The sequence below is a fragment of the Poecilia reticulata genome, chromosome 6, assembly GCF_904066995.2.
Source record: "Poecilia reticulata chromosome 6, P_reticulata-male-v2, whole genome shotgun sequence".
NCBI lineage: Eukaryota > Metazoa > Chordata > Actinopteri > Cyprinodontiformes > Poeciliidae > Poecilia > Poecilia reticulata.
This window is the reverse complement of record NC_088835.1, coordinates 32,240,223-32,264,504: the sequence shown is the minus strand read 5'-3', so window position 1 is coordinate 32,264,504 and position 24,282 is coordinate 32,240,223. Positions and strand designations below refer to the sequence as shown.

The window sequence follows — 24,282 nt, the reverse complement described above, 5'->3', positions numbered from 1 at the left end:
AGCAGCGAGACTCCGCCTCCCTCAGTCTCACTTTCAACTTGAGCTTTAAGTGAACATTATAAACTACACACCAGTTTTTAAATGGTGTTAATAGGTCAAGTATAACCGGAGTTATGCTAACATTAGTTAACCATATTTTTCTGGCTTTTCCGGTTATGTGAGAGGAAATGAGCTTCCAAACTATGAAACGAAACATTAGATTCCTGTGTTTGTGGACATGTAAAATCTTCAATAAATAACGACGGGCTGTATTTTGCTGCTGAGAAACGAAGTAAAGTTGCGCAAATAACCGTGAAAGAGAAGCGGCGCTAACGGAGCAGCTGCAAAAGCAGTGAGATCTGGTATCATTCACTTCATAATTAGCTTTTATCTTAGCGGTTTCTGCTCTGTATATAAAGGACCTGCAGAATGAACAGGGTTGATAACATCCAGCAGCAGCGGCGCTGTGTTTTCAGCAGGAAAAACCCGCAGCCGGAAACCGCAGGGAGGATCTCCATGGTAACTATGGCTGATCGATCATTCTCATTAGCAACAGACAGAGAGTATCAGAGACTGAGAGAACGATGAGATCCTGGCAGTCTGAGGCAGCTACTCAGATCCAAGCAGGGGAATAGCGGCGCTGCAGCTGCAGGGAGTCGATCACTACGGGGTGATGCGGAGCCACGACTTTAGCAGCTAGTAGTAAACAGCTTACAGCCACGGCTAACTCCGGGAGCCGAGGTAGAAAAGCCTTTTCCCCCATAGTCCAAAAGACAGCAATGTGGCTGCATTTTTACTCCAAAATGGGTTCGGGTTAGGACTCCACAGTGTCCAAAAGAAAAAACATGAGTGCAATCATTCATTAGCATATTGAGAGTCTAGAGCTGATAATCTCCCCACTCTGCTCCTGGATTACCAGTTTGAGTTTTATGTCAGATCCACATGAATTAAATGACAGAAACTAATTCTCTCACTGCATCTTGGATTCATTTTGTCCAGCTGCAGACTGTCAGACTGTCCAATCAGAGTCAGGTATTGTGTAGTTGGTGCTTTTAATCAGGTTTCAGTTCAATTCAAGTCTATGGAACAAAATGTCACTAAAATCACTCTGTCCTTCTAAAATCTTTCAGAAAATCGTCAAAATGCACAGAATCGTATCGAATTGTATCGCTTGACAAATGTGATACATACATATTGTGATCAGAATATCGTATATCGTATCGTGAGATTATTGTATCACTACACCCCTAGAAACAAACATGAGGAAAATGATGCTGGTGGTCAAACTCTGACTAGAGGAGTTTGGTTATTATTGGCACAGCAGGAAAACAGAAAAGAGGTCATTGATGAAAAGCAGCCAAGATGGGAGGAAACCAGAAACAGGGAGCAGGAAGTCGAGCCGAGGTTTATTCTCAGCTGTTGGTCCAAGCCGCACATTCAGCAGTCCAGCTGAGAGACCCTGATAGGCAGCCATGCAGCCATGCAGCCATGCAGCCATGCAGCGCTGCAGCCATGCAGCCATGCAGCGCTGCAGCCATGCAGCCATGCAGCGCTGCAGCCATGCAGCCATGCAGCCATGCAGCGCTGCAGCCATGCAGCCATGCAGCCATGCAGCCATGCAGCCATGCAGCCATGCAGCCATGCAGCCATGCAGCCATGCAGCCATGCAGCGCTGCAGCCATGCAGCCATGCAGCCATGCAGCGCTGCAGCCATGCAGCCATGCAGCCATGCAGCCATGCAGCGCTGCAGCCATGCAGCCATGCAGCCATGCAGCGCTGCAGCCATGCAGCCATGCAGCCATGCAGCGCTGCAGCCATGCAGCCATGCAGCGCTGCAGCCGTGCAGCTATGCACGTGACCCGGACTGGAGGGACTGGGGACAAAAGCAGAGCTGGTCTCTGTCTGTGTGGCGCTTAGAGGAACTGCCTCCACATGTTGCTGCTGGATCTGACCTGAAGCTGTTAAAGTCTTCAGCTAGGAAAACATGAGCAGCTCAGAGAAGCCGCTGGGACTCCAGCAAACCAAGGAGCATTGTCTGGAGCGGCCGGCAAAGCGTTTCCAGCTTCTGGCCATCTGTCACTTTATGAACGCTGCGTTAGGAAACTGGCTCTTTGAGTCGTTTGGCTGGGGAATAATGAGCCACTGAAAACGAGCGGCGCAGACGGCCAGACGGAGCCGAGGGGATGCGGCTGCAGCAGGGAGGCCTGGGAAACCAGGAGCTATAGCTCCGCATGGGCACCGGATCTTCACCGGATCTTCACCGGATCTTCACCGGATCTTCACCGGATCTTCACCGGATCTTCACCGGATCTCATCATGATGCTCTCTCTATGTCGGTAATTTATTATTACAGTTTTTCTCACTTGCTCCTCTAGAATCGTTTCCAGTTCTCAGGTTTTTTGCAAACAGCCTGGATCACCTGCTTCTTCCTCAGTTCACCTGTCGAAGGTGAATATCGGTAAAATGAGGAAGTCGGTTCAGAAGGACCGTCTGCTATTAGCCATGCTGCAGAGAGCTTCTGCTGTAAATATGGAGACAGTTTGATACGTGAACTAACTGTGGGAGGTCAAGGGACTGGAGGAGATTCACATTTCCTCTTTCACTGTCATCTGTTGGCAGACATGATGTGACGCAGGAGGCAGAACTGCAGCGAAGCTCCTGCTGCTCAGCATGTCTGACCATGACATGAAATCAAAGTTGGACATTTAAAATCTGGAAAACGGCTCATTATGTTTGCTTTGGTGCTTCTACTTCACAGCAATAAACACGTTTGTGTTGATTTGTCATAAAATGCTACATTAAAAGCCGACGTGTGGAAAGTTCAGAGGGTGTGAATATTTCTGCAGAAACTCCTGATATTTGAGCTGAACTGCAGGACTAACTAACCTGAACTAGTTGTTTTCCTTCAGTTCATGTGGTTTGATGGGTCCAGATGCTCCGCATGCAGAAATGATCAGAACATGGAGCTGATAGCTGATCAATAACTGCAGAAATCACACATTAACAGTTTCTTGATTATCAGTCATCTCTGAAGTTTTCTTCTAATGTTGAACTGAGAAATCAAACTATTGAATATTAAAAAACTGATTAAAACAATGTTGTTTATTGATACTGATGCGGCCAATAATCAATAAATCTTCACAACAGGATCAAAGCTTAAAAACATCAAAATGAAATGTTGAGGAAAATCAGGCGCCAGAAACAGAGAAAAAGATTTTTATGTGCTGTTAAATATTCTAGTAGGATGAAGAAACCGCCTCATGTTTTAAACTGACTGATTGATTGATTGATTGATTGATTGATTGATTGATTGGTTGATTGATTGATTGATTGGTAGTTTCTGGGGTTTTAAACGGTAAACTTTGTGTTTGACTTCAGCTTGTTTACACAGTAAACCTCACAGCTGATTAACATCCGAGCTTCACTGGCTGCTTGCAGGGAACGCGGCTGCTGAGCGTCGGGTCGAAGAGCCGCCTGGAGAACGGACCCGACGCTCCCCAGACACCTGGACTGATCCGGGATCCGGGAAGAATCGGAAGAACATCCTCAGTTCCGAGCGTTCAGAGATACGGGGGAAAAGAAAACGCCGCCGTCTCTGACCAGACGTTCGTGTCTGCAGGACTCATTTTCAGCTCCTCATGAAAAGTCCAGACCGTTTTCCGTTTGTAGATGTTGATACATGGCACCGAGTAATTACTGTGAGATGTGCTGAGGACAGCAGAACCGAGTCCGACCCGGTGGGCCAGTGGGCCGCAGGACTAACAGCATCCAGAGGCTTCAACTCCCAAAATAAACGGATTATAAGGAAATATTAAAATCAACGCGGAACATTTTTACATTTCATGATTTTGATCCAACACTAAAACTTCAAATATAAAACACATTTTTATTTTATCCAAAAAATGTTTTACATGTTTTCAGTTTCTGATGGTTCAGCAGAAGCTGCAGGATGGTTCTGACCTGATCATTACAATAATTAAATTCAGCTTTCAGTCCAATAAAACATGAAGCAAACCGTCCGTCAGCCTCTGGTGGAGAGGAGCAGGCAGCTGGACGCCAACGAGTCCAGGATCAGTCGGGACACAAGGAGGCGTGGATTCCAGAACAGCCCATCCACTAAACGCCGAGCGCTTGGGACGCCCGAGACAAAGCAGCCGATAGGAGACGCATTCCTGAGCCGGATGATTCCTGAACCGGATGATTCCTAAGCCGGATGATTCCTGAGCCGGATGATTCCTGAACAGGATGATTCCTGAGCCGGATGATTCCTAAACCGGATGATTCCTGAGCCGGATGATTCCTGAGCCGGATGATTCCTAAGCCGGATGATTCCTGAGCCGGATGATTCCTGAACAGGATGATTCCTGAGCCGGATGATTCCTAAACCGGATGATTCCTGAGCCGGATGATTCCTGAGCCGGATGATTCCTGAACCGGATGATTCCTGAGCCGGATGATTCCTGAGCCGGATGATTCCTAAACCGGATGATTCCTGAACCGGATGGGGGCTGGACGTGTGGCCAGCGGAGCCCCAACAACCGACGCCGTCTGGGAGAGACGCACTGAAAGCTGCAGCCGTCCACCCAGAAAAGACCCCGGAGACAAAACGTCTCCGGTTGACCGTCAGAACAAGAAAAGCAGCTGAAACTAATCAGATGTTGAGGAAACGTCAGAGATGAGATATTTTTATTAAGAGGCTTTTAAAGCAGCTGGAGGCTGGATTTCCTCTGGGACGATTTGACAGGAAATATTGGATCTTCTGATCATAAAACTTGATTTTCTGTTGCTTCTCCAGAAACCTGAAGGTCTCAGTAAAACCTCCAGGTCTGCCGTCCGGTTCTGCTGGGATCCGGTTCTGAAACTTTACATTTAATCCACATCCGGGTGAAGCAAGCCGGTCCTGGGCTTGATGGGTCCCACTCCACCCTTATTATGGTGCTGAAAACCATCAGATCGTTTAACGGCAACAAACTTAATGAGGAGGGAAAATGTTTCCATGTCACCGGAGCAGAGAAAGAAAAGCACAAATGGCCTCGTCTCCACCTTCCTCCACCTGCCTCCACCTGTCTCCACCTTCCTCCACCTGTCTCCACCTGTCTCCACCTGTCTCCACCTTCCTCCACCTGTCTCCACCTTCCTCCACCTGTCTCCACTGAGGGACAAGGTGTTAGAAAATGGATGGATGGATTATTTGGGTAAAATGAAGACATGATTGATTGAGGCGCTTAATGGAGAGAAAACGGCCTGATACACACAGATAGTTCCAGAATGTGAACAGAAAAATGGCTGCTGGAGTCATCCGCCTGGGTCAGCAGCCATGAGACGGTTAGCGCTGGTCAGCGCTGGTTAGCTCAGGTCAGCGCTGGTTAGCGCTGGTTAGCTCAGGTTAGCGCTGGTTAGCTCAGGTCAGCGCTGGTTAGCTCAGGTTAGCGCTGGTTAGCTCAGGTCAGCGCTGGTTAGCTCAGGTCAGCGGTGACCAACCAGCTGTTGCTGAAGCACAGTGGCGCTGCTTCACCCTGCCTTCACCTCCTGAAGCTGACGCTGAGTGTGAAGCTGGAGAAATTTGTTTCCATCTTATCTGCAGGAAGTAGCATTAGCTAAAATTGCGGGTTGGAGCTTGAAAGCGAAGGCATGGCTGCAGCGTCATTAGCGGGTCCCCTGGCGGGAGGCCCGCCTCTGATCCAGAGCCAGCGCCGGTCGGGGGGATGGAGGGGAGACAGAGCCGCAGCACCAGGTGGGGGCGGGGGGCCCTGCTGCCCGCCAGGTGCTATTCGGGCCACCGCAGCCCGACCCGACGTCAGGAACACACTGCTTCCTGACGTCGGACCGGACCGCTGACCCGCCTCGCTCTGGACCAATCACAGAGCTGCTGACGTCACAGGCACATACATATTGCCCCCCCCAAGGAAGGTATGTCAGGGTGAAGCAGTAGAAAACATACTCGCTCTACCCCCCGCCCCCCAGACGAAGACACCTGGAAGGTAAAACTCGCTATATTTACCCCGTTATGTGCGCCAGGTGAAGGAGCGTAAGGCGCTGACGTCATCTGCGCGCCGCCCCCTCCAGACGGGGTTCTGACGCCCCCATGCGCTGCATACCCACTTTATGCGCCACTGGTCACGGGGAGCCGTTGCTCAAACGATGCTCTGCCCCCCAGACGTTTCCCAGCAGTTTCCATGACAACCGCCATTTTCCCAAGCGATCCTCTCAGGACGGATCGGATCAGGACAAACAATCCGTCCAGGAAATATTTCTATTGCATTAATCTCTGAGCTTTCCACAGGAAGTGATGCGGGATGCTTCCTGTTCTACTTTACTTCGTCTCTCTGTGCAGTCATCATCCCAAACAGGTTGCTGTTGCCAAGGAGACGAAGCTCAGGAGAGCATGGAGGGCCAGAGGTGACGCAACACAGGAAGTAGGAAAAGTTTTCCCGCCTTGGATGGAGCGTTTCATCCTGACATTTTATGAATGTATTTTATTCTGTTTGCGTTGATTCAAACATTTAGAGTCAGCCTGCGTTCTGGTTCTGGTTCTGAACGGTGACCGAAGCAGAACCGGAACCACAAGATTTATGCTCACACACCTTTCATGAAGTGACGAATAAAAATATGTTCTGATGCTACAGAGGCTGTTTCCAAAAAGTTAAATCTTATTGGTTCTAACTTCAGGTATAAAATCTATTAAAGGGTTAAAACCTCCAGGCTGGATGGATATTTTGATAAACGCTGAATGTACGGATCATTTCTGAATCAGTTATTAATAACTGGCAGAGCCGAAGAGTTTATGAGGTTCTGTGTCGACATGGGGGATGTGACGTCATGAGACAGGAAGTAGCAACGCCTTTAATATCTGATCTTTTACATTTATGACTCCTTGTTTATTTATTCAAAGAAGAAGCAAAACAACAAAACTAATTTTTCATATTAATATCAGGTAAACAAGCAAAGAGCCAGATGTGTCCAGTCAGGCTCATTTCATCCACAAAACATAAACAATAAGATCAGTCAATGAAGAAATGTTTTCTGTTATTTTATACTGTTTTCTTTAATTAGAAATAGTTTAGTTACTGACTTCTGAACAACATTTTGGTGCTAAAAGTGCTTTTTAATATTGACAAATAAATGAATACATAAATAAAATATTTGTTTAGATATATATATATATATATGTGTGTGTGTTCTTTTAACAAATGTCTTGTTTTTGAGTCTATGCTCTTGACACACACACACACACACACACACACACACACACACACACACACACACACACACACACACACACACACTTACTTGATTAATTAGTTACTAAATTAGTTGATGATTATTTCAATAATTATACAAAATGATTGATTTGATTAATCAGTTCAGCCATGATCTGCAGGATTCTACAGTGATGCATTGTGGGAAACGGCGCTTGGCCCAATGAGACGATCTGTGTGGAAATCTCAACCACAAACCAACATGGCTGCCTGTGTCTCATCTACAGGATGATGATGATGATGATGACCAGGTGTACGTGGTCAACAGATACACCTGTTGACCAGGAGCTCTCTGATTGGTCAACACTGAGCAGGAAAAACAGAAGTGGTGAAAACTTGCTTCCTGAATAAAGTTTCAGTTAGAAAAAATATTAATCCTGCATCTATTTTTATTTTTGTTTCATTTACTGAGACAAACAGACAGACAACACGAGCTGCTAGTTTAGAGAGAGGAGCAGAATAAAATCAGTCTATTAATAACTCAATCATCTCCGTTTCATAATGTGAATGAGAGCGAAACGCTGCAGAAGAAAAATCACCTGCAGCGTTTACAGGAATCTGAGCTGCTGGGGTTTCGATGGCAGAGAAAGACACAATAGTGGTATCACATCACTGTGATACTGAAATCAGGTCAATACTGCAGTGACCTTTACCTGACTGATCAGAGCCCAGCCTGCTGAGGACGGAGCGGAGCCACAGCAGCCTCTACACGACCAGAACCGGCGCTTCTGAAACCAGAGTCAGAACTACACCTCCATCCTGACACCAACCAAACTTTCAGTTCTGAAATCAGAGCAAGCTTTTCCACTGCTGTCTCTGAACACACCGGCTGAAGCTGAGCAAGCAGTAACAGACGCTTTCAATCCAAACAGAACCGGCGGCACCAGAACCGTGTCTGGTGCCGCAGAACAACCAGAATATCAATATACGGAAGAACCAGAGAGCTGAAACAATATAAATATACGGAAGAACTAAAGAGCTGAAACAATATAAATATACGGAACAACCAGAGAGCTGTAACATTACTAATATATGGAACAACCAGAGAGTTGAAACATTATAAATATACGGAACAACCAGAGAGCTGAAACAATATAAATATACGGAAGAACCAAAGTAATGAAACAATATAAATATACAGAAGAACCCAAGTAATGAAACAATATAAATATACGGAACAACAAGAGAGCTGAAACATTATAAACATACAGAACAACTAAAGAGCTGAAACAATATAAATATACAGAAGAACCCAAGTAATGAAACAATATAAATATACGGAACAACAAGAGAGCTGAAACATTATAAATATACGGAACAACCAGAGAGTTGAAACATTACAATTATACGGAACAACCAGAAAGCTGAAACATTATAAACATACAGAACAACTAGAGAGCTGAAACAATATAAATATACGGAACAACTAGAGCTGAAACAATATAAATATACGGAAGAACCAGAGAGCTGAAACAATATAAATATAAGGAAGAACCGGAGAGCTGAAACAATATAAATATACGGAACAACTAGAGCTGAAACAATATAAATATACGGAAGAACCAGAGAGCTGAAACAATATAAATATACGGAACAACAAGAGAGCTGAAACAATATAAATATACGGAAGAACCAGAGAGCTGAAACAATATAAATATACGGAAGAACCAAAGTAATGAAACAATATAAATATACGGAACAACAAGAGAGCTGAAACAATATAAATATACGGAAGAACCAGAGAGCTGAAACAATATAAATATACGGAAGAACCCAAGTAATGAAACAATATAAATATACGGAACAACTAGAGAGCTGAAACATTATAAACATATGCAACAACCAGAGAGTTGAAACATTATAAATATACGGAACAACCAGAGAGTTGAAACATTACAATTATACGGAACAACCAGAAGGCTGAAACATTATAAACATATGGAACGCAGGGTGCGTTCACACTGCAGCCTGAAGTGACCCAATTCCGATATTTTGGCAATTCCGATTTTTTTGCCGGGATCGTTCACACTGCCAGTAAATGCGACCTGAATGTGTTCTGCAGTGTGAACAGGCATACGACCTGAAAGTGTCCCGCATGTGCACTAGAGGGCGCCATAGCGTCAGCGTTCTCAGTGTTCTGTCAACCGCCATAAAAGAAGAAGAGCTCAGTGTTTGCGTAAGTAAACATGGAGGCTAACGGTGGAGCTTAGCTCACACATTTGAAGTTGAAGTTACATTACAAATATATGGAACAACCAGTGAGTTGAAACATTACAAAGATACAGAATAACCAGAGAGCTGAAACATTATAAAGGTACGGAACAACCAGAGAGCTGAAACACTCTGGTTTCAGCTCTCTGGAATAAAGGTACGAAACAACCAGAGAGCTGAAACATCATAAATGTACGGAACAACCAGAGAGCTGAAACATTATAAATGTACGGAACAACCAGAGAGCTGAAACATTATAAATATAAGGAACAACCAGAGAGCTGAAACATTATAAAGGTACGGAACAACCAGAGAGCTGAAACATCATAAATGTACGGAACAACCAGAGAGCTGAAACATTATAAAGATACGGAACAACCAGAGAGCTGAAACATCATAAATGTACGGAACAACCAGAGAGCTGAAACATCATCAATATATGGAACAACCAGAGAGCTGAAACATTATAAAGGTACGGAACAACCAGAGAGCTGAAACATTATAAAGGTACGGAACAACCAGAGAGCTGAGACATTATAAATAAAGCTGTGCCGATCGGATCAGAAGCTGCTCTTCGGATCGGCGCTTCTCTAATGAAACAAGTCCTACCTGAAAACGACTCCTGGCACCGTTTCTCTGTCAGCCTCATTGATCCTGTAAGACAAACAGAGGAAAATGCTCAGGATGTGAAAATCAATATAAATCAGAGTTCTTCTACATCCTGCTGGAGAACCAGTTTAAACGCCTCTGAGCTGAAAGATGACAAACATCCACGAGAAAAGGAGTCCAAGAGATTTATCTGATTTTATGGCTCAAACAGCAAACATCTCAATCTGATTATGTGGGAATTGTTTCCTAAATAGATTTAATGAGCAGGTAAAAAAAGGACATTCTCCCCCCTGATAGTCTGGTAGGTAAAGTACTATAGAAACCAGAACTCCATCACCTGCTCCACCTGCAGCTGCTCTGAGTCAAACCAACCTGTTCCCCTCCTGGCCTGTGGGGGCGCTGCACCAAGAACCACTGAAGGAAACGACACTAAAACCTCTGAAGACACTGAGAGCAACTTTCTGCTTCACCAGATGGAAACAAGATGGAGGATTTTAGCGGTTGGAGGATTTATCTTTAGGCTAAAGACCAGGAGCCATTTCTGCTGCTAGCGCTAGGCTAACATGTTAGCTTTGGTTGGATTTACCCAGAATGCCCTGCTCTGTAGTCCACCTCCTGCTTTTGGAGCGGTCTCCGGTCCGCTTGGCGTTCAAACCGAAGCAAAGTTCACTTCAACTGAACCCAGACCGATGTTTGAAGGACCAGAGGTCAGAGGTCAATCAGCGTTCACACCTCAACAACCAGACCGGAGTTTGTAGGGAAATAAACTGGAGTTTGGTTAAAGCAGATTGAACAGGGCTGGTGGGATTGCATCCTTAATTAATTCATCTTTTCATTTTAGCAACAATATCTCACTGACAACTAAAAAAACAATATATTTTTATTAAATTAATCAGTTGGAGAAAAAAACAGAAATCAGGAAGTTCTTATTTATGAACAAAATTTTTTTTTTTTTTGTTTCAATATAAACCAACCTTGTAAAATCCTAAAGCTTGTTCCACATCGGAAGGAGATTCTGTTGAAACCTAAATATTCTGTCCCATATGTTTAGGTTTGTCAGTGAAAGTTCGGCTCAGTGAGTTTCATGTTTAAATTAAAACTTTTTCACAATAAAAAACCTGAACATGTTAAAACGCCTCGAAAAACGTTTTAGTTAAACATAAATAATATATTGTTTCCTCCTCAGAGTTTTCCGGTGCCATCAGCTGTGAGCGGCGCTCCGGTTCCGATCCGTTTAACCCCTGGGTTTTTTTTCAATCGTTAAAAACACGGACTGGATTCTGTGGGAACACGGAGGAGTTTTGTGTGAAATGGGTCCAGGTGAGGAAGGCTGCAGACCCAACATGGCCGCCGTTATCCAGCCACCACCGGCTCACTGCTCAACGCCAGGAGAAAGACTCCAGCTGGACCTTCGCTTTGGTCTGGACCCGGATCCAAACCCGCCTGGTGGAATCCCATCATGCACTGGGTCCGTGGCAGCGGCTCAATTCCTGCTTCGTCTGTGTGTTTGCTCCAGGTGCAGCGATGGGAATCTCCCCGAGCGAACAACGCAGCTCTCACCTGCTCCTCCAGGTAGAAACAGCTGCGGCTCTACCTGCTCCAGGTGGGCGATAACAAAGGCGGCGGCGCGGCGCGGCGCGGGGCGGCCCCTAATCTCCTCATTCTGATGGCCGCCGTGCCGTGAGAGTCAGAACAAAGAGAGAGCAGACAGCTCTGCCCTCAGGAAGCTGAGAGAGCCGCTTCAGCGCTGGATGGTCTATTCAGGGCCGATGGCTGGCAGGCGCTGCTGCCGCCCCACTGTGGCGGTGAAGAGTGGCTCCTCTTCCTCCAGGTGAAGAGTGGCTCCTCTTCCTCCTGCTGCACAGACGTTCCATAGTTTCAGACGATTGAAGCGGGAAAACCTGGAGGCTCGTCACAAGCAGGCCGAGACAAAACCAACCAGACCCGGTTCTAAAACCACAGACCCGGTTCTAAAACCAACCAGACCCGGTTCTAAAAGTTCTGAAAAATAATCATCATCTAGGGGTAAAACTAGGCTGGGTCCACACAGCAGGTCTGACAGGACCAGGACCAGGACCAGAACCAGTACCAGGACCAGGACCAGGACCAGAACCAGAACCAGAACCAGGACCAGGACCTGGACCAGGACCTGGATCATAACCAGAACCAGAACCAGTACCAGGACCTGGATCATAACCAGAACAGAACCAGGACCTGTGATGTCATCAAGACGCTCCTCTGCAGCTGCTTCTGTCTGATCTGCAGTCGGCCGTAAATCCGGCGGACATGAAGCTCATATTCCGTCGTCTCTCTGCAGAGACGCGTTCGGATCCGGTCCGTCGCAGTCAGACGTCCAGCCCCACAGTGACGCTACATGAATGCGTCTCTCACAGCCAGATATGAGCAGCAGTGGTGAACAGCTGCTCGGGTGGATCTGCAGGCAGAGCCGCCGCCACAAAGGGCCACAAAGGGCCACAAAGGGCCGCTTGTGCCCCCGGCTGCCAGAAACATAAAACACTAAAACACAAGAGATAAGACCAGACACTGTTCACAGGACGGCCGGAGCTCCCCACACAGGAACTGCACACACACAGAGGGACACAGAGGGACACAGAGACACACAGAGGGACACAGAGGGACACAGAGACACAGACAGAGGGACACAGAGACACAGAGGGACACAGAAGGACACAGAGACACAGACAGAGGGACACAGAGGGACACACAGAGGGACACAGAAGGACACAGAGACACAGACAGAGGGACACACAGAGGGACACAGAGGGACACAGAGACACAGAGGGACACACAGAGGGACACAGAGGGACACAGAGACACACAGAGACACAGAGGGACACAGAGACACACAGAGGGACACAGAGGGACACAGAGACACAGACAGAGGGACACAGAGGGACACAGAGACACAGAGGGACACAGAAGGACACAGAGACACAGACAGAGGGACACAGAGGGACACACAGAGGGACACAGAGACACAGACAGAGGGACACAGAGGGACACACAGAGGGACACAGAGGGACACAGAGACACAGAGGGACACAGAGGGACACAGAGACACACAGAGGGACACAGAGACACACACACATGTTTGCGTTACTGTCTTTGTGGGGACTTTCCATTGACTTCCATTCATTTCTACAGCCTAACCCTTTTCTTAACCAAAACTCAATTCACACCTTGATCCTAAATCTGACCTCTGACCCAGAAACAGCGATTCCCCTTGTGAGGACCAGGCTTTGGTCCCACTAGGAGCAGTGGGTCCCCACAATGCAGTATGTGTCAGGAAAATGGTCCCCACAAGGTATTACAAACAAACATGCGTGTGCACACACACACACACACACACACACACACACACACACACACACACACACACACACACACACACACACACACACACACACACACACACACACACACACACACACACACCTGTCTGTACATACAAACACAAATCCAATCCATTATTTCCACTCTAACCTAAATATTTAACCTTAATAATGAAGCTCATTATTAGTACAAATAGTAAAACAAACAAAAAAACATTTTATATTATTTTATGTTGGATTTTTTTATAATTATGAGGCAGCAGCCAGAAGGAGGAGCTGTGAATATTTTGATCCCTGGTGACGCACAGTGTCTGTTTTACCTTTCATAAATAATAGTTTTAATGTTTATATACACGTTTTTTAACGCACATCCATTTGACCACATCTGGCTTCTTCTTCTGGTGCAGAATTACGACACACATCTCACACCAACAGCGTAAAAGTCGGATAAAATGCGACAGGATTGTTTGGGGGAGAAAAGTTCAGATTCACCTGCTGTGTGAACGCAGCATCAGATTCCTACTTTAGTGCTTCAAACAGCAAACACACCTTAATATTCATTAAAATAGACGCTGTATTAACAGCTAACATCTACTGCCTCCTTATCCCGTCTCTTAGCGGTTCAGCCAATCACCATAAAGGGAAATGAATGGCGCTCCCGGATTGGCTGCTTTCTGAACACCAGCCCGTAAGTCGAGCAGTGATAATCTGAGGTTTTTCAGCTTCACAAGATGTTTTTCTTTGGAATATTTTGGATATACTGTAGAAAAATGCACACATTTCTGCCAATAACTTGAGTTTCATTCAACAGAGAAATCTGTGAACAAGATTTGCCATGAAGGAAGGCTGAGATCTGGATGAGCAGATCTCCTCCAGAACCATCTAATGGTGACACAAACCCTTCATGACTGTAAAACTCTTCAGTCAGATTATTAGAAAAGCAGCGTCACAGACGGCGCCATGTGAAGTTCTGGTACCAAACAGCCGATGAAGGAGCCGATTCCTCTCTGCATTCGTTATCAGTCAGTGGACATTTTACTGCCAGGAGGATTCAGAGACGCTCTGCTCCAACCGGCCAATCACCCAAAGGTCCTTAATGAAGGCGCAGGCAGAGGATCGTTAAAACCCGGAAACTCCAGAGTCAAATGATCTCAGGGTGCTGAAACACCCTGGAGAGAAAAACTGGCGAAAATCCCCAAAACAAGAACCGAGTTCAGACTCCAGTCTCCGTTCTAGTTTTGGTTATTTTGGGGGTAAAACCTGAACATCTGTGGGTGAAATGGCTGCAGACCGGGCCGGGCCGGGCCGGGCCGGGCCGCACCGACGCTGCATGAAGAGACGTCCGCACATCATCCATTCATAATAAAACAAACAAGAAGAAAGCTCTGCCCCCTTTACTCTGAAACGCCTCAATGAAATCCAGTTTAATCAATCAATCAAATTTTATTTGTATAGCACATTTCAGCAGCAATGCATTTCAAAGTGCTTTACATAATTAAAATAAAAACAGAAATAAACAGTGAGAAAGAGATTTAAAAAACATTAAAACCCCTTTAGGACTTCAGTTAAACGCAGTTTAACTGGGACTCTAACCCTCAGGGGCTTTAGTCAAAAACACCGTTTGACAGGGACTCCAACCTCCAGGTTTTAGTTAAACTCCGTCAACTGGGACTCTAAACCACGTAGAACTTTAGATAAACGTCGTTTAACTGGGACGTTTTCCGGGGTCTTTACATCATTAAAACGTAGAAAAGAGAGAAAAAGAAATTAAAAACATTAAAGACATAAAAACATGGAAGACATCAAAGCCGCTCTCTAACCCTAGTTTAGCCATAATCAGCTCTAACCAGCTGGTTTTAAGTTTTAAAGGCTCTCAGTGTTTCAGCTGTTTTACAGTTTTCTGGAAGTTTGTTCCAGATCTGTGGTGTATAGAAGCTGAATGCTGCTTCTCCTCGTCTGGTTCTGGAGGCAGAGCAGAACCAGAACCTGAGGGGTCCAGACGGTTGGTACAGCAATAACAGATCTTTAATGTCTTGTGGTGCTAAACCGTTCAGTGATTTATAAACTAACATCAGGATTTTAAAGTCTCTGAGCTACAGGGAGCCAGAGGAGGAACTTTAAACCTGGAGTTATGTCTCCATCTTCCTGGTTTTAGTCAGAACAGCAGCAGCAGCTTCTGGATCGGCTGCAGCAGCTTCTGGATCGGCTGCAGCAGCTTCTGGATCGGCTGCAGCAGCTTCTGGATCTAAGCAGCAGCAGCTTCTGGATCAGCTGCAGCAGCTTCCGGATCGGCTGCAGCAGCTTCCGGATCGGCTGCAGCAGCTTCTGGATCTAAGCTGCAGCAGCTTCTGGATCGGCTGCAGCAGCTTCTGGATCTAAGCTGCAGCAGCTTCTGGATCGGCTGCAGCAGCTTCTGGATCTAAGCTGCAGCAGCTTCCGGATCGGCTGCAGCAGCTCCTGGATCGGCTGCAGCAGCTTCCGGATCGGCTGCAGCTGTTTGATTGATTTATCAGTCAGACCTGATGAGACGCTGTTGCAGGAATCAATGCAGCTAAAGATAAACATGGATGAGTTTCTCTAGATCTGAGACATCAGTCCTCTAGTCCTGGAGATGTTCTTCAGGTGATAGAAGGCCGACTTTGTGACTGTCTTAATGTGGCTCTGAAGGTTCAGGTCAGAGGTCATCACTACTCCCAGGTTTCAGGCTGATCGCTGGTTTTAGTTGTAATAACTGAAGCTGTGCATTGATTCTAGATCTATAACTCTAGATCTATAACTCTAGATCTATAACTAGATCTAAAACCTTGAACTTTAACTCTAGATCTATAACTCTAGATCTATAACTAGATCTAAAACCTTGAACTTTAACTCTAGATCTATAACTAGATCTATAACTCTAGATCTATAACTAGATCTATAACTCTAGATCTATAACTCTAGATCTGTAACTCTAGATCTATAACTCTAGATCTATAACTCTAGATCTATAACTCTAGATCTATGACTCTAGATCTATAACTCTAGATCGCTCCTCTTTAGGTCCAATAATAACTTCAGTTTTGTCTCGTCCTCACATTGATCTGTTCTCAGCATCTGTTCAGTGACTGGATGGGGTCAAAGGTCACCTGGTGACATCGTGATGTAGAGCTGTGTATCATAGATATGGTAGCTGATCCTATGTCCTGTTATAACCTGAGCCAGTGGGAGCAGATAGATATTGAAAAGAAGGGGTCCTAGGATTGAACCTTGGGGTTCCCCACATGTGACCTTTGACCTCTCTGATGAGAAGTTTCCGACTGAAACAAAGAAATCTCTGTTCTTTATGTAGGATTCAAACCAGCTGAGCTCTGGACCAGAGAGTCCGACCCGACTCTCCAGTCGGTTCAGTAAAATGTCCTGGTCAACACTGAGGTCCAACAGAACCAGAACCAGCACTGTGGTTCTCCCACAGTCTGTATTTATGTGGATGTCATTGAACACTTTGACTAGGCTGTCTCCGTGCTGTGGTGACCATGGAAACCAGACTGGAAGGAGTCAAAGCGATTCATTATTGTTAGCAAGTTATTTGTTTAAAAACTGCTTTTTCAATAACTGCTGATGAATCAGAGGTCAGAGGTCGGCCTGTAGTTCTGCAGCAGTGATTTTATCAGTGGTTTGATAACAGCTGAAGAGAGCGATGAGCTGCTAGTGGATCAGATCATTAATGACAGGCAGGAGTTACAGAAATGTGAGGGTCGGAACTGGAGCTTCACCGACTTATCGTTTCTTCTAGGGTTTTAGAACTCAGTAGTAGAAATTGCGTCATTATTCCTGTATTATTTGAGTGGCCCAGCTTTGGTTCTGGTTTTAGAGTGGATGTGCAGATTAATCCTCTGATCTTTTGAATTTTCTCTGAGAAGAAATTGAAAAACTTGTTGCAGGCATTAGATTGAAGCTCAGGTGGTAACGTCATAGGAGGGTTTGTCAGCCTGTCAACAGTAGCAAATAAAGCTCGAGCATTGTTAATGTTTTTGTTTATGACGTTTGCAAAGAGCCTCTCTGGCATGTTTTAGTGTTGTCATAGTTCTCATAATAAACGTGCAGTTGACCTTTACGCCATCTCCGTTCGGCCCTACGGCAGATTGAACTACTTGTGCATTTCTCCATAGAGATTTCTTCCTACCAGTCACAACCTTCACTTTAGTGGGGGCAATGTAATCAATGATATCTGAAAGTTGCACTGAAAATCATCCACCAACTTATCTACGTCACTATAACTTCAGAGTGAGAAGAAGAGCAGATTTGATTACCGTATTTTCTGCACTAAAAGGTACCAAAAAACCTTACATTTCCTTCAAACCCGACAATGCTCCTTATATATGAACCAACATGGAGCCACACAGTCCAGCAGAACGATAATCGGGTCGTCTGCAGGTCATTCAGCACCAGGTTCTCCACCAACATGCTGAACGGTGACCATCGTCCGGCCCAGAAGCCTCTCCTCTCCTCGCCGACCCGAGTCGGACTGTTTTGTTGACATTCCCTTTAGTGCAGCTCCATCTAGTGGATGCATCACGTAACTCCAGCCTCTCCTGTAGCGTCTGTTCTATGCGCCTTATAGTGCAGATAAATGTTTCTGCTGTTTTCTGTGAAAGTACGTTTTGTGATAGCAGCTTTTTGTCCAAGTGGATTAACGGATAAAAACTGTCAAAGAAAACAGGAAATGATCCGACAGGCGACTTCAGTTACAGAGACATTGGAAATATTCACACCCTGATAACCAGGTCCAGTGTGTGTCCCTGAGTGTGTGTTGCTTGTTTGACATGTTGTGTTAAACCAAAACTCTCTAATATATTAAACAGCTTTTTAGCCCCTCGGTCTTCAGGTTGTCAACATGAATGTTGAAGTTTAACCAGTCGGCTAGTCATCAAGGTTTGGTTCTACAAAGTTATAAAAGCTGAAAAAGTTAAAGTTCCAGCTACATTTCCAGACCTCTGATGATCCAGTGACAGACGCTGGAGTTTTGATCCAGAACCTTCAAGACGAGACCAGAGCTGAACTCTCCAGATGTCACTGAACGCACCGTGTCTGAATCCCCATGGTGACAGTGAAGCTCGGCGGTGGGAGCATCATGCTGGGGGCTTACAGTACCGGTACATGGTTCTGAAAAACCCCAGAAAAGGAAGGAAAGATTTCAGTTCCAAGGAGTCAAAATGTAAAGTTAGATTTCTATGAAGTCATGTTTGGTATTTATAACAACTGAAGGAAACAGAGACTCTGAAACTTTAGAGATCCAAGAACCAAAAAAGATCCAAGAACCAAAAAAAGATCCAAGAACCAAAAAAAGATCCAAGAACCAAAAAAGATCCAAGAACCAAAAAAGATCCAAGAACCAAAAAAAGATCCAAGAACCAAAAAAGATCCAAGAACCAAAAAAGATCCAAGAACCAAAAAAAGATCCAAGAACCAAAAAAGATCCAAGAACCAAAAAAGATCCAAGAACCAAAAAAGATCCAAGAACCAAAAAAGATCCAAGAACCAAAAAAAGATCCAAGAACCAAAAAAGATCCAAGAACCAAAAAAGATCCAAGAACCAAAAAAAGATCCAAGAACCAAAAAAGATCCAAGAACCAAAAAAGATCCAAGAACCAAAAAAGATCCAAGAACCAAAAAAGATCCAAGAACCAAAAAAAGATCCAAGAACCAAAAAAGATCCAAACCATAAAATCCAAGAACCAAAAAAAAACCAAAAACCAAAAAAAGATCCAAGAACCAAAAAAGATCCAAGAACCAAAAAAGATCCAAGAACCAAAAAAGATCCAAGAACCAAAAAAGATCCAAGAACCAAAAAAAGATCCAAGAACCAAAAAAGATCCAAGAACCAAAAAAGATCCAAGAACCAAAAAAAGATCCAAGAACCAAAAAAGATCCAAGAACCAAAAAAGATCCAAGAACCAAAAAAGATCCAAGAACCAAAAAAAGATCCAAGAACCAAAAAAGATCCAAGAACCAAAAAAGATCCAAGAACCAAAACAGGAAATGTTTTTCAACCAGACAGTGGAAGTTGAAGCTAGCTCAGTGTCTCCAGCTGTGTGTTCTTCCTGCTTCACTGATCAGACTCATTTCTGCCGAGTCATGGTTGGTTCAGCCTCAGCGCCGGACGCCCCTCCCCCACTTGTTGCCACCAGCGCCGACTGCTCTCTGTCCTGACTCCTCTGGTTCTGCAGGGAGTTCCTGATGAGAGCGTGAGCAAACCTGATGACCTTCCATACTTTAAATATTTGTGTGTTGCATCAACAGGGCGCGCGCCTCCGTGAGGCCAGATGGGAGACGAAACGCCGCCGCATCGTCCAGCAGCTCGTTTCATCCTGTTCACTCATCAGCTGTCCAGCGGCGACCAGCGGGGCAGCTGGGGCTCATCCAGAGCCTGCGCTCACACACACACACACACACACACACACACACACACACACACACACACACCTACACACACACACACACACACACACACACACACACACACACACAGACACGCTGCATGCAAATAACAAGAGGCCCATGTTCAGTGAGTGAAGACGGTCTGGGGGATTCCTCCTGCATCAGACACCCGGTGGAACATCTGCAGCCACACGCAGCAGAAACGGCCGGCGCTCTGGGTCCCTGTGGGAGCCGCGGGGCGCCGAGCCGCGGGGCGGGGCTGCGAGCCGCAGGGCGGGGCTACGAGCCGCAGGGCGGGGCTGCGAGCCGCGGGGCGGGGCTCAGAGCCGCGGGGCTTCGAGCCGCGGGGCTGCGAGCCGCGGGGCGGGGCTCCGAGCCGCGGGGCTCCGAGCCGCGGGGCGCCGAGCCGCGGGGCTCCGAGCCGCGGGGCGGAGCGCCGAGCCGCGGGGCTGCGAGCCGCAGGGCGGGGCTGCGAGCCGCGGGGCGCCGAGCCGCGGGGCGCCGAGCCGCGGGGCTCCGAGCCGCGGGGCGGAGCGCCGAGCCGCGGGGCGGGGCTGCGAGCCGCAGGGCGGGGCTGCGAGCCGCGGGGCGCCGAGCCGCGGGGCTCCGAGCCACGGGGCTCCGAGCCGCGGGGCGGGGCTGCGAGCCGCGGGGCTCCGAGCCGCGGGGCTCCGAGCCACGGGGCTCCGAGCCGCGGGGCGGGGCTGCGAGCCGCGGGGCTCCGAGCCACGGGGCTCCGAGCCACGGGGCTCCGAGCCGCGGGGCGGGGCTGCGAACCGCGGGGCTCCGAGCCGCTGTGGGACTCGGCTCAGGGAATCAACAAACACGCAGCTTGGGCCTGAAAGCTACAAGTCCATGATCAGAAATCGTCTCACTGAATATCTGATGCTAACATTATTATTATCACCCAAATGCTGAAATGATTTATATTCTGTTTCACAATATTATCACTGGTAAGATCAGTCACTCCATCAATCCATCAGCTTCTGGCGCAGCACATTTCAGCAACAAGCAGTTCAAAGTGCTTCACATCATAAGAGCATTAATAAACATCATGAACACATCATATGGCCAGCAGCTGTGAGAACCATAACAGGCGTCACGTTTTGTTTAACGCCATCGTTAAAATCATCAACATACTTCAAATATGATTTCTAATCCATCACGGGTTGGAAATCTGGCTTTGGTTCATCTCCTCTTGCTCAAAATGACGACACAGAAACAGAAACATGTTTTCCTGGACTTTGAGTTATAAATGGTTCATATGACAGTTTTTAATTAATCAAAATTAACCACATTTTAATTAAAAACTCTCAACAAAATCAGCAACATTTTCCATTCTAAACCCTTTTTGCTGCCAAGTTATTGGATACATTTCAACCTGAGCATCAGAGATATTTAGTTTTTAGTCTTCAGGTTCTTCATCCGGTTGGAGCAAAACGTCTTTCTATCCGGGCATCTTTCCAGAGTTTCTGCTAGCATGGATGCTAGCATAGCCTATGCTAGCATGGATGCTAGCATAGGCTATGCTAGCATGGATGCTAGCAGAAACTCTGCTAGCACGGATGCTAGCATAGCCTCTGCTAGCATGGATGCTAGCATAGCCTCTGCTAGCATGGATGCTAGCATAGCCTCTGCTAGCATGGATGCTAGCATAGCCTCTGATATGCTAACAGTCTTTTCCATCGTCCAATCAGATCGTTCAGAAGCAAACTGAGGAGTCGCTTCATCGCTGCTGTTCGCGGATCTGATTTGTGCGTCAGGTTTACGGCCATCCCAGAAACATGTGAATAAAAAGGTTCCAGTTTGGGAACCTTGGAATCGATTAACGGTGCTAATAGTTCACTGATGATCTGTGGAGTCACCAGATTCCTGTGATCTATTTCTAACGGAAATAGATCACAGGAACAGATCGCAATATTTGCCGTTGATGTTGACATTGGCGGCAACGTCAACGCCACCGTCAACATCAATGCCAACATCAACGAGGAGCAACCAGCAGCAACCAGGAGCAACCAGGAGCAACCAGCAGCAACCAGGAGCAACCAGCAGCAACCAGCAGCAACCAGCAGCAACCAGCAGCAACCAGCAGCAACCAGCAGCAACCAGGACAACCCAGCAACCAGACAACCACAGCAACCAGAGCAACCAGGAGCAACCAGCAGCAACCAGACAACCACAGCACCAGGAGCAACCAGAAGCAACCAGCAGCAACAAGAAGCAACCAGGAGCAACCAGCAACAACCAGGAGCAACCAGCAGCAACCAGCAGCAACCAGGAGCAACCAGCAGCAACCAGGAGCAACCAGGAGCAACCAGCAGCAACCAGGAACAACCAGCAGCAACCAGGAGCAACCAGGAGCAACCAGCAGCAACCAGCAGCAACCAGACAACCAGGACAACCAGCAGCAACCAGCAAGCAACCAGAGCAACCAGGAGCAACCACAGCAACCAGGAGCAACCAGAGAACCAGCACAACCAGGACAACCAGGAGCAACCAGGAGCAACCAGACAACCAGCAGCAACCAGGAGCAACCAGCAGCAACCAGGAGCAACCAGGAGCAACCAGCAGCAACCAGCAGCAACCAGGAGCAACCAGCAGCAACCAGCAGCAACCAGCAACCAGAGCAACCAGCAGCAACCAGCAGCAACCAGGAGCAACCAGGAGCAACCAGCAGCAACCAGCAGCAACCAGGAGCAACCAGCAGCAACCAGGAGCAACCAGCAGCAACCAGCAGCAACCAGGAGCAACCAGCAGCAACCAGGAGCAACCAGCAGCAACCAGGAGCAACCAGAAGCAACCAGCAGCAACCACAGCAACCAGGAGCAACCAGCAGCAACAGGACAACCAGCAGCAACCAGGAGCAACAGAGCAACCAGCAGCAACCAGGAGCAACCAGGAGCAACCAGCAGCAACCAGGAGCAACCAGCAGCAACCAGCAGCAACCAGCAGCAACCAGCAGCAACCAGGAGCAACCAGCAGCAACCAGGAGCAACCAGGAGCAACCAGCAGCAACCAGGAGCAACCAGCAGCAACCAGGAGCAACCAGCAGCAACCAGGAGCAACCAGCAGCAACCAGCAGCAACCAGGAGCAACCAGCAGCAACCAGGAGCAACCAGCAGCAACCAGGAGCAACCAGCAGCAACCAGGAGCAACCAGCGAGCAACCAGGAGCAACCAGCAGCAACCAGGAGCAACCAGCAGCAACCAGGAGCAACCAGCAGCAACCAGCAGCAACCAGGAGCAACCAGCAGCAACCAGCAGCAACCAGGAGCAACCAGGAGCAACCAGGAGCAACCAGCAGCAACCAGGAGCAACCAGGAGCAACCAGGAGCACCACAGCAACCAGACAACAGCAACCAGGAGCAACCAGGAGAAACCACAACCAGGAGCAACCAAGAAACCAGGACAACCAGACAACCAGGAGAAACCAAGCACCAGGAGCAACCAGCAGCAACCAGGAGCAACCAGCAGCAACCAGGAGCAACCAGGAGCAACCAGGAGCAACCAGGAGCAACCACCAGCAACCAGGAGCAACCAGCAGCAACCAGGAGCAACCAGGAGCAACCAGCAGCAACCAGGAGCAACCAGGAGCAACCAGCAGCAACCAGGAGAAACCAGCAGCAACCAGCAGCAACCAGGAGAAACCAGCAGCAACCAGCAGCAACCAGCAGCAACTAGGAACAACCAGCAGCAACCAGGAGCAACCAGAGGAGAAACGGCGCGCCACTCAGGCGTCTCAGACCGAAGCAGCAGAGCGACGCTGCAGGCCGGCAGGAGTTTTCCTGTGATCCTTGGTAGGAAAGCTGCAACGTTTCACTAATTTCCACATCCCTCCCACTCCTCCCAGCATTCCTGAGCTGTTTTCCAGCTCAGATCCAGCAATCTGCTGTTTTCTCCCTTTACTTTGGAAAAGGTCGTGTGAAGAACGGCCTCCCTCTCATCTGAGTAAACTTTAACTGTGTGATCGGAGCACATGACCAGGGGGACAGACTCCCATGTGATTGGTTGATCATTTCCTCGTTAGGAATGATGGCGGTGTGTGTCGCTGCCGCTCACGGCTGATTTCACGTCCTGGACAGGAAAACAGACGACATCACTGATTAACAGGAGCCTGAGCTTTAGCCTCCCAGGCGCTTCTGCCGCTTCCCAACAAATGTTCCAACCAAACCAGGCTGACACCCGGAGCCAGCAAAACATTTCCACCTCACTGCTGTCAGTCTGAGGCCGCAGCGCTGAGTGGAAGGGCGAGGCAGCAGAGATGCAGCAACATGCAGAGATGCAGCAACATGCAGAGATGCAGCAACATGCAGCATCGCTAACGGCTGCACCGCGTCAGGCTGCATCGCTCTTCATGTAAAACCTGCTGCAAACAGGATGTGAAACAAAAACAGGTCGAAGTGGTGAAGCTCAGAGCTCAAACAGCTGACTCAGCAGGCAGCGAGCCGCTGTTCT

The 24,282-nt window shown here is 47.4% G+C and overlaps 1 protein-coding gene across 1 annotated transcript in view; it reads right to left on the bottom strand.

Annotated features, from left to right (window-relative positions):
* ccnd2a (cyclin D2, a) overlaps positions 1-24,282 on the bottom strand; it is a 99,751-nt gene that overhangs the window by 31,157 nt on the left and 44,312 nt on the right. The window contains exon 3 of the mRNA XM_081608417.1: positions 10,059-10,103. The gene's annotated coding sequence lies outside the window, so the exon portion shown is untranslated. The remainder of the gene's footprint in view (positions 1-10,058; positions 10,104-24,282) is intronic.